The sequence below is a fragment of the Leucopleurus acutus genome, assembly GCF_964270905.1.
Source record: "Leucopleurus acutus genome assembly, chromosome: 2".
Taxonomy (NCBI): Eukaryota; Metazoa; Chordata; class Mammalia; order Artiodactyla; family Delphinidae; genus Leucopleurus; species Leucopleurus acutus.
Window position 1 is genome coordinate 182,887,088 of NC_139143.1, and position 15,066 is coordinate 182,902,153.

The window sequence follows — 15,066 nt, forward strand, 5'->3', positions numbered from 1 at the left end:
TGCAAATTCTTTGTCAGTACTTCCATCAAGAGATGGAATCTATGTATTCACATCCTCCCCGACTCTACCCCTACCCCATATGACTGCTTTGACTAGGACTATGGCAGAAATGTTGTGATGTTCAATAAAAGGTTATGCAGCTTCAGCTGGGACACTTGTCCTGGGAGCCCTGCCTGCCATGTAAGAAGCCTGAACACCCTGAGATTGTCATGCAGGGTCACCACATGCAGGCAGCACAGTCTTCAACCTCCTGGCCCCGAGGCCAGGCAAGTGAGGGAAGTATAGCCACCCTGACAGTGATGCTTTAAGCTTCAGCTGTTCCAGGGCCAGTCACTGGAGTTCCCCCGACTGAGGCCCCATTGACATCACAGAGCCGGGTAGAGTCATTCTTGCTGTGCTCTTTCTGAATTCCTGACCTGTCAGATCCATGAGCATCATAAAATGATGGCTTGGGGTCGCTGAGTTTTGATTTGTTATACTGCAATAAATAACTGAATCGTATCGCCAGTACAATCCGACTTTATCAGTTTATATTTGAAGTTGTTCCATTCACGGTGATTCCACACACGGATGCAAATGCAGGGCTGCTTCTTCTTTTTTTATTTTTTGTTCTGTCTAAATGTTTATATATTAAACTATATCTTACTTTTTGCTTTAAATTACTTTCCTTGTCATCTGTAATTTTTCAGTTAAGGCATTGTCTTAATTTTATTTTGAAATTATCTATGAAGTTCATTCCAAGATAGGAAAAGGGATGTTGTAAAAACATTTGTTATAAAAAGGGAGCGTTGGATCCAGGAGGTCAAAGCACTTCTCCCCCCCGCCCCCGAGACCTGGAGAGGGCAGTCATTTTTGTTAGCATCTTTCTTTCTGGTTCTCCTGAGATCTAGCTGTACTTGGCTTCCCCTCCTTCCATTATGTGAGATTCTTGTAGCATTCTTGTAACCACCTTTTCTTAGCTAGCTTGGATAGGTTCTTTCAACTCAAGGAGCCTTGACGAGGATGCCCAATTTAGTTCTAACCTCCATAGGTTTTCCCTTGACAGAGAAAATGAAAGCCCAAAGAGATTAAGCATAGTTATGTTTTCTCCAGCATCTGTTGGCATTATTCAGTTACATCCAAGAGACAGGTGTCCTCTTCCATTTTTATCTTCTTACTCCCGTAATCTTTAAAAGCTAAATGATATTTCTTTTGGTTCCTCTTAGAATCTTCTACTCTTTGTTGTTTGATTTACTACAACCTTTAAAACCCAAACAATATTTCTTGTGGTTGCTCTTAGCACATTTCTACCCTTCATTCTGTGCTTTGGTCCTGCCTTTCTTCCCATTCATTCCAGGCTTGCATTTATCCTTAACTATGTCCTGCTCCTTTTATCCTTAGTAAGTCTGAGCTTGTGGTATGCATCCTGGGTATTACATTAATATACCTCTTGACTTTCACAACAAAAGTATTGGCACTTGGGGTGTCAGAAATTCATTTTTGACAGTCATTCACCCCTGGAGTCTTTATAAAAAACATCTCTGCCCACGGAAGTATATTTTTAAAAAGCCTGCCTTGTTAAAATATAAAAAGGTTGTATACTTTGCTTTAGGAAGTCAGTGCCCATACCCCACCTGTCATAAATTCTAAATGGCACATGCAATCTCTCCGTGTTTGTTGAGGGTCCTTTTCAGGCTGCCTTCCCATCTGACATGAATTGCTTCCCTTGTCCACCAATGTGGGGTCCCAACCACTCTGTCTGTACCAGATATGACCCTGCCCCTCTGACCATAGCAGATTAGACACAGGGTGGACAAATGACCAAGCGGGACCAACAAGAGTCTTTATTCAGTGAACTTCAAATTGATTCTTAGAAATCAACAAGATTTTAGTGCAGTGTGGCCTAGTCAGTTGAGTTAAAAAAAAAAAAAAAGGAAATGCAGGGACTATGGGTCAGAGACATTCTTTCTTCAGAAAAAGAGAAAAAGGTCAGACCTTCTGCAAGAGGCATAAATAATAGACAGATAGAGGGTCCTGGCGCTTCTGAGTTCCTGTTTTCAGTAACTGGCCAAGGACTAGGGACCTTGCGTTCCATTAGATACTTTATAAATCTCCTCCTACCTTTTGTTCCCTCCCACCAAATCAATGATATTTCCCTCAAATCCAAACAGTCTTAACTAATCCAGAGACTTGCATTTTGGATCAGTTTCATGGCCAAGCTTCTTGTATTATCTGAAAAATCAGTTCAAAGAAGTTTAAGAGTAATTTCAGCACAATTTCCTAATATTTGGAAAAAGAATAGCGATTTGGGAGAACATTCAAATTTCGGAGTTTTTCTTAGGAAAAAAAAAAAGACTAACCAAAGAACACAAGAGAGGAGAATACACAAAAAGAAAATCGTAACTGTAGATTACAGAGCTCTGCCACACCAAAAGGAGCATGGGTAGGAAACTCATACTGTGGGTAAGTCGGTATCAAGTGGCACCAACTGGGGTCTCTGTCGAGTGCCTTGCTGATGACAGGGTTCATAAAGCTTGGCTTTATGAGGACCCCAAACTTATGCAGACTGCGTAAGTTCCTCAGGTATTGGCACTGGGCTCACGGCTTCTGCCAGGAAAAAGCCTGCTATAGTTTGATTTTTGCAAAGCTCAGGGAGGGAAGCATGTTCACAAGATCTTGCTGCTAAGCAACCATTCCAGGCCACCATCTTTGTTTCTGCAAGATAACAAGTGTTCCATGCCTCTGCAGGTTGTTTCCAGTTTTTCTGATGACCCTGTACCAGAGAACTTCTCCAGCATCTAGTGTCTGCAACCACATTTTCTCCAACATGGGCTAAACCCCATCCCGGGGGAGGGGCCCCCCTTCCATGTCTGTCCTTCCCTGGCACTCTTTCTCATCCTAGCATACCCTTTAGGCTTCTCTTTATAACTTTATAGTCAGTCTTCTCCCATAGCTTAACAACTCTTTATTTTAACTTCTCCAGTTTAAATATTGATGATGATGATGATGACAATAAAAGGCTTTGGACAACTTAAATACTAGGTCATACAATTATGTCAAGATACCTAGGCATCATGACATTTGCAAATTCAAAATACTGGGGGCATAGGACCTTGGTCAAGTCAAAGACCAAATCCGTCATTTGAAGAATGCCATCCTTGGATTTCAGAACAAATAACCTTACATCCCTCCTGAGAGATCTGTGTTCGATCCCCAATACCAAGATTTCCTCTATTTTACAAATTATATTTTAATTTTAGTGATGTACACGGTACCTGCCAGATAATATTCCACAGCACAATGAGCTACCATACTGATGTCTAGAAGGTTCTATAAGTATTCGGCCACGAAGCCAAGTCTAACGGCCCCAAAGGCAGGCCTGCGCTATGATTCACAACCATCACCGCCGTCCCCCAAACCCACCACAGACTAAAAGCAGGAAAATGTGCTCCTTTATGAAAGGTGATATCCAAGAAAGGTAAAGCTTTAACCAGACCCTAGCTATTGCTAGGCACTTAAGGAGTTAAGTGTGTTAAAACACAGAGAGGGGAGAGTGGGAAGAGGCTCTTGGTGTCTGCTTCTAATAAAGCGCTGGCCTCCAATCCGTTTCTCTCCCCATCTCCCATGGGCATGGCTGTGACCAGCTGGAACATTAACCTTGCAGGTATAATCTTATCACACAGAGGATGGAATTGGTACCCCCTAAAGAGATATCTGGAGCCAGAAATTCTGAGATTTTATACCTTCAAGGCCTAAATTTGTCAAGGAACCTAGAGGAAATTAAAATTTTCTCTACTCAGAAGACAAAATATTTCCGTCTTCGCTCACAAGGTCTTCTGGCAATTTGGATAAATGAAGCTGAGAGCAGAAAATGATGGATTATGAACTTCCTAAGGAAATGAATTTCAAAAGAAACCCCAAACATCACGAATCACAAGCCGCTTTGTTTTCTTATTCGTGACCTTCCTCTACCTTCTCTTCCATGAAGCAAATGGAAATGTGTCATTCTGATTAACGGTGATTGCTTCCTTGTCATACATCACCTAAAATGAGATGTTTTATCGTGACAGATTTAAGGGGATGTGGGCATATATTGAAGAGGTACTTGTAAAAAAAACACTCTTGATTATCCATGGCACTTAAAACATTCCTGTTATCGTCTTCCCACCCTACCCCCTTTCCTGCAGCTCCTTAAAGGTAAAGAAATGACTTGGCGTTCGGTAGCAGCTGATTACTGCCTTGCTTGTGTAGTTGTATGGCTGACAACACTGCTGTAAGAATGGCGAGCACTATAATCCTGCTTGGCAAGCTCTGCAGAGATTTTCCTATGGAAACAGTGCCCAAATTTCTGTTTTTAAGGAGAGTTTTTATGCAATTATTATTTCCCTTCTTAGAAGGCAGAGAAAACTAAAACAATTTAAGATTGATCATGGTTACAGCAGTTGTGATTTTTTTTTTTTTTTTTTTTTTGCAGTACGCGGGCCTCTCACCGCTGTGGCCTCTCCCGTCGCGGAGCACAGGCTCCGGACGCGCAGGCTCAGCGGCCATGGCTCACGGGCCCAGCCGCTCCGCGGCATGTGGGATCTTCCTGGACCGGGGCACAAACCCGTGTCCCCTGCATCGGCAGGCGGACTCTCAACCACTGCGCCACCAGGGAAGCCCAGTTATGATTTTTGAACGTAATTTCCTAGAGGGCAAGGATAGTGTGGAAGTCTGTGAAATGTTAACAGAGAACCATTAGGGCCATGATCATGCTACTGGTTTACTACCATATTCTCAAGTTCTTGCATGGCACCTGTATTAAGTTGGGAACCCAGTAATTATCTGCTGAATGTAGTTGTGAAGGTCAAGAAAGGTATCTAAAACACACTGAAATATCTACAAAGGAACGGTAGCTATTGACATGGGAGAGAAGGAGACTGGAAAGGAAGTGAATGGATGAATGAATGAATGAGTGAGTGAGTGATTACATCCTCAGATCCAATAAACATTAAGCAAGCAGACCGAAGTAGTACAACTATGACCTAGCAAGCAGATAGAAGTAGTACAGCCATGAACTCCTTGGGGGCAGGAGATACACCATTCATCTGATTGACCAGCATCAAGTACCAAAGTCAGCTTTCAATAAAGCTTGTTGAATGAACAAACGGATGGATAAATGGATGAAGCTGATTCAACCTAAGCATTTACCTCCAGGAACAAACAACAGCTGCTGTGCCTGTAACAAATCTGTTTTGAAAAAATCAATGTAAATTTAGGCTATTCCCTCAGCAGAAAAAAAGAAACTGACAAGTATAAGTATGGTAAGAAACAGAAGCCCTGGAGGCTAACTGTGGGACTGTCCATGGTTAACAGGCACCTTCACGGAGAAAGCATTCACAACTTTATTCATTTTAAGCTAGTTAGGTAGTGTTGCTGGCCACAATAACTCTGGTACTCATTGCCCAAGCTCGTGGTATAAAGTACCTAGTATTTGTCTGGAATCTGAGGATGCCATTACCAAATGAGAGGCAGATGCAACATGATCCAGCAGAAAATAAAAGTGGATTTTGCCAATTAAGCCACCACAGGGAATTTTCTCACTGGGTTTGGATGAACTCTGATTAAAGCCTTGAATAGGGAAGCTCCAAAGACCGCATAAGTAATCTTGACGCAGAGAATAGAAGTTGTCCAATTTGGGGACAACAAACATATCCACAGCATAGCTAGGGATGAGTCAAAAAAAGATTCTAAGTCAAGACCAGGAAGGTGGAGAAGCTATTTATTGAATTGGTAAGGTCAGGAGGAGGATTTGGTTCAGGGAAGAAATCGTGTTCAATTTTGGGCATGTCGATTTTGATGTGACAGATGGACATCATGAAAGAAATGATGAGAAGTGAGTCAGAAGTATATGTTTGGGGCTCCCGCAGGGCAAAAATCTGATAGACATTTCAATGTTAATAGCATATGGGATGGCAGGTAAAGCCAAGGGAAGGAAACAGAGAGAGAGCAGAGACCATACCATGGAGGTAGAAAGAGCAGCCAAAGAACACTAAAGGGACAGTTGGAAGGTAGGAGAGAGATCAGGTACCCTGATGGTTCAGAAGAAAAGGAAGAAAAGAGTTTCAAGAAGGGTAAGCTCAACAGTGGTGAATCTGGCAGAGTTTTTGAAAGGTAAGAACTAAGGAAAGATCATTAAGAAATGACCAGTGGGACTTCCCTGGTGGCACAGTGGTTAAGAATCCACCTGCCAATGCAGGGGACACGGGTTCAAGACCTGGCCCGGGAAGATACCACATGCCGCGGAGCAACTAAGCCCATGTGCCACAACTACTGAGCCTGTGCTCTAGAGCCCACAGGCCACAACTACTGAGCCCACATGCTGCAGCTACTGAAGGCTGTGTGCCTAGAGCCCATCCTCTGCAACAAAAGAAGCCACTGCAATGAGAAGCCCGAGCACCACAACGAAGAGTAGTCCCTGCTCGCCACAACTAGAGAAAGCCCGCACACAGCAATGAAGACCCAACACAGCCAAAAATTAAAAAAAAAAAAAAAAAAAAAGACCAATGACTCATACAGTGTGTTTCCATCGTGTTGAGTGATGGAAACTAGAATATAAGGGTTAAGAGTGGGTAGTTATTAAGGCAGTGAGTTCTAAATATTCTTTAAATATGGATTAATGTTTTTTTAAAAAAGTATGCATTATTCAACTTATAGGATTCAAGTTAAACGCTATTGCCCTGTTAAGTTTTTGCTACTCTCCCAACCAGAAACAAACCCCCACTCTTCTGTACTCTTACAACATTTTGTCTATTTAGCACCTTTCATAGTTTACTTTGTACCATAATTGCCTCATTTTGGTACAGTGCTTCTCCAACGCCTATCCACAAGAGTCAGTTGTTCAAGAAATATTTGTGGAATGAATTAATAAAGTCCTACTTGTTTACAAGTCTGCCTGCCCAATGTGATATGGCTCTATAGAAGACTACACGAAAACTGTATGTGAGATGAATAAAAAGGAATATAACAATTTTGCAACCCTAATACATGAATGCATTTAGGTAGTGAACACCATTGGCTGCTAACATCACAAAAAGGTATACACCCATACATCACATGGCTCTGATAGAAGAATGCAACATCATCTGTACAGCTGGCTTAACCTCTGCTACCTGGTATTTACAACTACTTTCCTCTATACCTAGAATCCTGATTCTTTAGGACACAGGGGATTATAGAATTAGAATATGACATAATTGTTCAGGTGCTTATCTCATATTATAACAATCTGATTTAAAATGAGCAGTTCTACCATAAACATGAGCCTTGAAGACTATTTAAAATCCTCTTCACACTTTATAATTTTTACTTGTCCTTTCTACATTTTTACTGTTATACTGTATCTACACTGCAGGAGCACATAGACATTACATACTATATTTTTTCCCTTCTGACTTATTTGGTCTGAGTTCCACAAGAAAATAGAAAATATATATTTAGCACTTACTATTGAACCACATGTCAATGGCTCTCTCGCTATTTTGCTTGCTTGCAATTTGCTCTCCAGTAGATTTTCCAGGAAAAACTCATGGGAAAAACATTCGCCAAGTCTTTGGGTTTGCCTGTGCAGTTTGTCTGTGCTTTTCACTTGAAAGTCAATTCAGCTGGATATAAATTCCTACCTCACATTTCTCTCCTTATGTATGAATATGCTACTCCATTTCCTTCTGGCAGAAAGTACAGCTGTTGTAGAAAAGTCTGATGACATCTTGAGTTTCTTTTGTTTTTCTTGAAAGTTCAATAAATTTACTAATTTTTGTCTCAGTGTTGGTCATCCTGGGTCAGTTTTCTCAGATCTGTGGTATACACTTTCAACATGTAATTTCAAAAGATAGTCTTAGAAAAAATTTTTCACTTGTAGCTTTTAGTATTTCTTTTGTGCCTTTGTTTCGATTTTCTGTTTTAGGACCCCATATATTTCTTTTAATATTTATGTCAGTTCTTCTTTGCCTGTCTTTTAATTTGTCATTTTCTTTAAAATCCTTTTTTTTTTTTACATTTTTTTCCTTTTATTTATTATATTTTCCTGAGTAGCATCAGCTCATTTCTGAGCCTTTCTAATTCTGATTTATATGTTTTCTTTTTCATCTTGTATCACTTTCTTAGCATAGTTTAGCTTTTTAGAAATAGTGATTTATATGATTTGGGGGGGGTGCAGTCTTTTAGCATTCTTTCATTGTCTGTGGGGCTATTTTACTATTCTATTTTTTTCTTTTAAAAACTTTGTGTGGTGTTATACCTTGATCCTTTCCTGTTGCTCATTCTTATGTAAAATTAGAATAGGGGTGTAGCTCAGGAGACTTTTTCTAACTTTTCTAAGTTTAGGCTTTAGAACACTGTCTTCTTTTGTTTTCATGTTATTTTCAAAATATATGGCAGCTTGTCCTCTGAGATGCTCTTCTTCAGTCCGTATCTGTACCTTCTCTTGCCCTTGTGTCTGTATTGCTTTGTTTGGGCTCTGCTCTCAGAAGCTTCTCCTCAGTGACCATCCTGGAAGGAAGGTTTGAAGAGGTCAAGGAACCCGTACTATTCCAGAAGCTTCAGAGTTTACCATAGACTCTCCAGCAGAGTATACAAAAGCTTTCCTAGTTTTGTCTACTTTTCAGTGAGTACCTGTTGGAAATTTTGGGATTCTCAGGTATGTCAGCTGTCTTGTTTCTTCCCTCAACTTCTTCTAAACTATTGCTGATATCATGCAGGTCCTTGTAACTTTACCAGTTCATCCATTGGCGGATACCATGTCAGCTTGATTTCTGTATGATATTTGTGTGTTTTGGTTTTGGTATCTCTTTACTCTGTTTGGGGTGGGGAGGATTAAGGAGATTCAAAAGCTCTGCTGTCACTGACACAGAATTTCAAGATATTTATACATTTGTATGTTATTGATATAGTAAGAAAAAAATTGACACACATGTATATATGGTATGTTTTAGCTGGAAATAAAAGAAATACGATATAGAAGCTGAATGAACATGACTTTAATGAGAGGAAGTTTAGACTACATGACCTCTCTGTTCTTCTCTAGTTCTGGGATTCTATCGCTCAAGGCTTGAAGGAGACAGGCTGATGTGGGAGAAATAGGGTGGAGCCCATCAGACCTGAGTTTGAACCCAGCCCTATCACTTATTGTTAGCATGCCCTTGAATAAGCTCCTCTGTAAGCTTTAGTTTCCTCACCTGGAAATTGGAGACAGTACACCTTTATAAAGCTAAAGCACTAGTCCCAGAGTCACATCCTTCTCTTTTAGAGAAAAGCTTTCACCCAAAAAGACCAACCGTGTGCAACGAGTTAAGGCCACACAAATGGAACTTAAAATGAAACATTAAAATTCCCTCTTGGGGTGGTGCAGTGGTTGAGAGTCCGCCTGCCGATGCAGGGGACACGGGTTCGTGCCCCGGTCCGGGAAGATCCCACATGCCGCGGAGCGGCTGGGCCCGTGAGCCATGGCCGCTGGGCCTGCGCATCCGGAGCCTGTACTCCGCAATGGGAGAGGCCACAACAGTGAGAGGCCCGCGTACCGTGAAAAAAAAAAATTCCCTCTTATATGATACCAAGCTGTGACTTCAGAACATCAGTGGGTATTAGAATACTTGGTTAAGATAAATGGGAATGTTTAAGGAATGGTAGTACTAAGGTATAGAACAGCAGGTCCTTCCCACATTCCCTCCAAGCATGTCTACCAGGAAGGATTTAGTGGTCAATGATATAATCATTTTGGCTAAATAAATCCTACCACACTACACTCTGGGGAAATCTGCTGACGTGGCCTAAAAAATGAAAAACATGCTATGACACTCACATAGCTCTAAATTTCTCCATCTCATACTGACCTAATGGGTTGGTGTCAAGTACAAAGAATTATTGGAATGTTTTCACAAGCTCCTGTCACTCCAGATCTCAGCTTTGTCTATTTCTTAGCTTCCAACACTAGAAATGACTTTTACAATGAATGCTTAATAGTGAATTACTAATGAATGAATGAATACTCCAAGAATACTTAAATTAGAAACATGAGATTGCTAAAAGTTTTACAAAAGAAATTCAGGCACATCTCTCTTTCTATATCCCTAAATGTTGCCTCGTCTACAGAGATGTTTCATTTTCCCTTCCACTTACTGACCTTTTCCAAACTCAGCACAACTTATCATGCTACCTGTGTTTTCTATTGTTCTTTCCCATCCATAAGTTCTTGAGGCTGGGGCTGCATCATGTTCGACTTTGCTTTCCCGGTACTTAGCCCAGGGCCTCACACATGATGTACCTGCAATCATTGCTCATGGAATAAAGGAATAAATCCACTTTTTTCCCAATTATTCAGACTTCAGGACATCCTCCTTTTTCTCTCCTTTATTGTATTGAGGTCATTCTTCTACATCATACACTTCTGGGAAAAGTTGGGGAAAGTACAATAAAAAGTCATATATTTTGGGGCTTCCCTGGTGGCGCAGTGGTTGAGAGTCCGCCTGCCGATGCAGGGGACGCAGGTTCGTGCCCGGGTCCAGGAAGATCCCATATGCCACGGAGCAGCTGGGCCCGTGAGCCATGGCCGCTGAGCCTGCGGGTCCGGAGCCTGTGCTCCGCAATGGAAGAGGTCACAACAGTGAGAGGCCCGCATACCGCAAAAAAAAAAGTCATATATTTTGAAAATAAAATCATACCTTTTGCTACTTATTATTTAGGTCTAATAAGCATTTATTGGAAGGAGGAGAGTGAGAAGGTTGAGATTGTTGATTAAGATAAGTTTGGGGATTACCTAAGGATTTGTTTATTCACTATTTTAACAAATGTTTATCGACCACACAGTGTTTCAGATACTGCTCTAGGGCTGGGGTAGATCAGTGCACAAAACTAAGTCCGCACCTGCATGATCTTGCCTTGAGTTTGGGGAGAATAACGGTAAACAAATAAGCAAAAGCACATATCTCCTCATCTCAGGTAATGATATACACTCGGAAGACAAATAAAGCCAGAGTGAGGTGAGGTGGAACAGAAAGGGCCAAAGAACAACTATCTAAAGGAGTGAAAATTAAGCACAAATCAGAATGAAGTGAGGAAGTAAACCATACACCTATTTGGAGAAACAGGGTTCAAGGCAGAAGGAACAGTAAGTGCAAAAGCCCTGAGGTGGGAATGTGGGCCAGAGCAAGGTTCTTGGACAATTTTTTTATCCACTTACATTCACAGCTTTTATGATCTCATCCACTCTTATGGTTTCAAGCACCAATTACATATTAACGATTCCCAAATTGAAATTCAGCCTTGCATATCCAATTGCCTACTCCAGCATCTTCCCTTGGCTGTCTAATAGGCATCTCAAATTTGGCATTTCTAAATCTGAACTCCTACCACCATCTTGACTGTCTCAGCCAATGGCCCCCTCCCTCCTTCCATTTGTTCCTGCTCTTTCACATCCCACATACAATCAGTAAATTATGTTGGTTCTTAAAAAATACGTCTAGACCCCTTCTTCTACTGCTACTGTGCTAATCCAGGTTACCACCATTTCTGCTCTGAATCACCACAGTCTCCCCTTAACTGGTTACCTTGCTCCTAACAGTTAGAACACACAACACAGTTAGAATGTTCCTTCTAAAACTCAGTCAAATCATGTCACTCTTTGCCTCAAAACCCTCCACTAGTTTTCTAGAGTAGAAACCAAAGTCCTCATGAGGGCCTAAAAGTTACCTTTCTAACCGGCTCACCTCTGCATTCCCCCCAGCTTACTCTGCTTCAGTCACACTGGCCTTTGTGCTGCTCCTCAAACACAACAGCTGTACTTTGGCCTCAGGACATTTGCACTTGCTTTTCTCAGTCCTAAATACACCTACTCATACATCTCCATGAATCACTCCATCTCCTTCAGGTCTTTGTTCAAAAGAGACCTTGTCCTTCATACCTGTCAGAATGACTTTCATCAAAAAGTCCACAAATAACAAATGTTGGTGAGGGTGTGGAGAAAAGGGAACCCTCATACACTGTTGGTGGGGATGTAAATTGGCGCAGCCTCTATGGAAAACAGTATGGAGGTTCCTAAAACAACTAAAATTAGAACTACCATATGATCTGGCAATTCCACTAGTGGGGATATAACTGAAGAAAATGAAAACACTGATTTGAAAAGATACATGCACCCCTATGTTCACAGCTATTTACAGTAGCCAAGATATGGAAACAACCTGAGTGTTCATTAACACATTAACGGATAAAGAAAGTGTGGTGTATGAATATAATGGAATACTACTCAGCCATATAAAAGATTGAAATTTTGCCATTTGCAACAACATGAATGGACATGGAGGTTATTATGCTTAGTGAAATACATCAGACAGAGAAAGACAAACACTGTCTGTCATCATTTACTTGTGGAATCTAAAAAATATAACAAACGAATGAATATAACAAAATAGAAACTGACTCACAGATACAGAGAACAAACTAGTGGTTACCAGTGGGGAGAGGGAAGGTGGGAAGGTCAGGGGATTAGGAGGTACAAACTACAGTGTATAAGATAAATAAGCTACAAGGATATATTGTACAGCACAGGGAATAGAGCCAATAATTTATAATAACTTTAAATGAAGTACAGTCTATAAAAATATTGAATCATGTTGTATACCTGAAACTAATATAATATTATAAATCAACTATACTTCAATAAAAAAAGAGGCCTTCCCTGACTCTCCTATGTAAAACTGCAATTCCTACTTTCATGGCATCCTCCACCATGCTCCCTGCCCTAGCTTCCTGTTTAAGCAGGAGGAAATGGGAGGAAACTAATAAGTATATCAGTAGCCCAAGAGAGGGTCCCTTCATGGGCCAGCGATGATGGAGCCAGCAACCTGGAGCAGTACAATGAATTCAACTCTATACGTCTGATACTCTTAAAATAAGATACAAGCGCTGTGAAAACATAAATGGTTTTCTCTATCTACTTAAGAAATAATCTGCTAAGAAGACTTTAAATAAATAGAGAAAATTTACATGTAAGAAAATCTACCCAAGTAGACTGTTAAATACAGGTGTATACCCTGCTTTATAAAATAAGCATGCTCCTGAAGAGTAGAGTGTACATTTAATTTCTGAACACCAGATGTTATTTTGAATTTTTTTTTTTTTTTGCAGTACATGGGCCTCTCACTGTTGTGGCCTCTCCTGTTGCGGAGCATAGGCTCCGGACGCGCAGGCTCAGCGGCCATGGCTCATGGGCCCAGCCGCTCCACGGCATGTGGGATCTTCCCGGACTGGGGCACGAACCCGTGTCCCCTGCATCGGCAGGCGGACTCTCAACCACTGCGCAACCAGGGAAGCCCCTTGAATTCATTTTAAGAATTTATTACTTGAAAGAATTCTATAAGAATCCTAATATGAAGTGAATCATAAGTATCTTATTTAATTTCACGTATGAAACTAGATTTTCATGTATTCACATTGCATAAAATCGGGTAGATAGGCCCTAGAATTGCCTAGGTGGAGTGGTATGTTTTCAGATAAATTTTAAGGACAAAGTTAATAAGATTTTCTACTAGCGGGAACAAACACGTATAATCTGTTTCAGTCCTGGAGGCAGGAAGTTAGAAAGGGTAAGATTTCCTGATTTGGGCTGGTGTTGGCATCTGACAACTGGTTATAATGGAATTCCTTTGGAGGCTCCTACCTGCTCTCATTTCCCTGCCAGCAGCAGGGATATTGCAAAATTTATCAAACACGTCTCAGAGCTAGCTAATGTCACTTTCCATACAAAGAGAATCATAATTTAGAACTTAATTAAAAACAAACCCAGACAAAATCTCATTTTACCCTTTTTCTCCTGGTTTATAATCTGTAGTATATTGACCTGCAGAAAAAGAGCTAGTCATTCTTAAAAGCCTTCTTTTGTTTTTCTCCAAAATGAAACTTAAAAGAAAATTTGTGATCGTTTAACATAATTTCCCTTAATTTCTACGGCTGTGAAAAGCAGTGCCTAGAAGCAAATGAACAGATGGTAAGAGAGAGATTTGTAAATCACAACTCCCCACCCCACTCCCGAAAATATGGAGCTGTCATTAATTTCCAAATAATAGTAAATCCTTGCAGGGGATAATGCCAACTGTCTGCGTAAGGTAACCCGTGCCAGGCCCTGGTGCAACTTTGTCTTCAAGAGAAGAGGGTTGGCTGCAGTTCTTAAACCATTTCAATAAAACAACAGAAGCAAACACCACCTCTACAACATCACGGGCAGGAGTGCTAGCCATGGACTTTTCAGAAGAGACCTTCCAGCCCCACACGTAGAAGGGATACCTGGAACCACAAAGAAAAACACAAATGCCTGTGAGGCCAGGCTCATAGGAAAAGTGTCCATACCAATGTAGGAATCAGGCTAGGGGTTAAGACAAAAAGAACTAGGTGAGGGAGCCGCGGAAATACGGAGCTTACCTGCCTATGTTAACTAACTAAAAAAAAAAAAAAGAAAGCCCCTGGAGTGGGGTATGTCCTGGGCTGCCATTTTGAATCTCTTAGTGTAAGATCTGTAAGTGGTGGGCTGATAAAACAGCTCTCTGCAAAGAAAAAGGCCTGGATTTGTAGCCTTGGCCTATTGTCATGGTGTAAATACTCCCATCATGGCCAATTTCTGGCTACTAATAGTTTAACAACTGGCAAAATTCCTGAATATTCAATCATCAGCCAGCTCCAGGATACCACTGACCCTAGTTTTCTGCCATCAATCTTTTGTCCAATCTCATTTTCCCTGTCTTGGTAATGAAAATTAAAAATAAAAAATAGGTTTGAATTTTGGACAAATATTTGAACACTGTGATTCAATTCCAAAGAACCCTATCCCATGTGGGTGCATGAGTGCCTTCAGTAAATGCACACTTGTAATAGAATTCCATACAACAGGGGTTCTCAGAGTGTCATCTGGGAAACATTAAATGTCCCCCAAAATCCTTTCATGGTATCTGTGAGATCAAAACTATATTTATGATAATTCTAAGATGTTATTTGTCCACTCTTTATTCTCTCGTGAGTGTACAGTGGAGTTTTGCAGTGCCTACATAATGTGCGATCTTG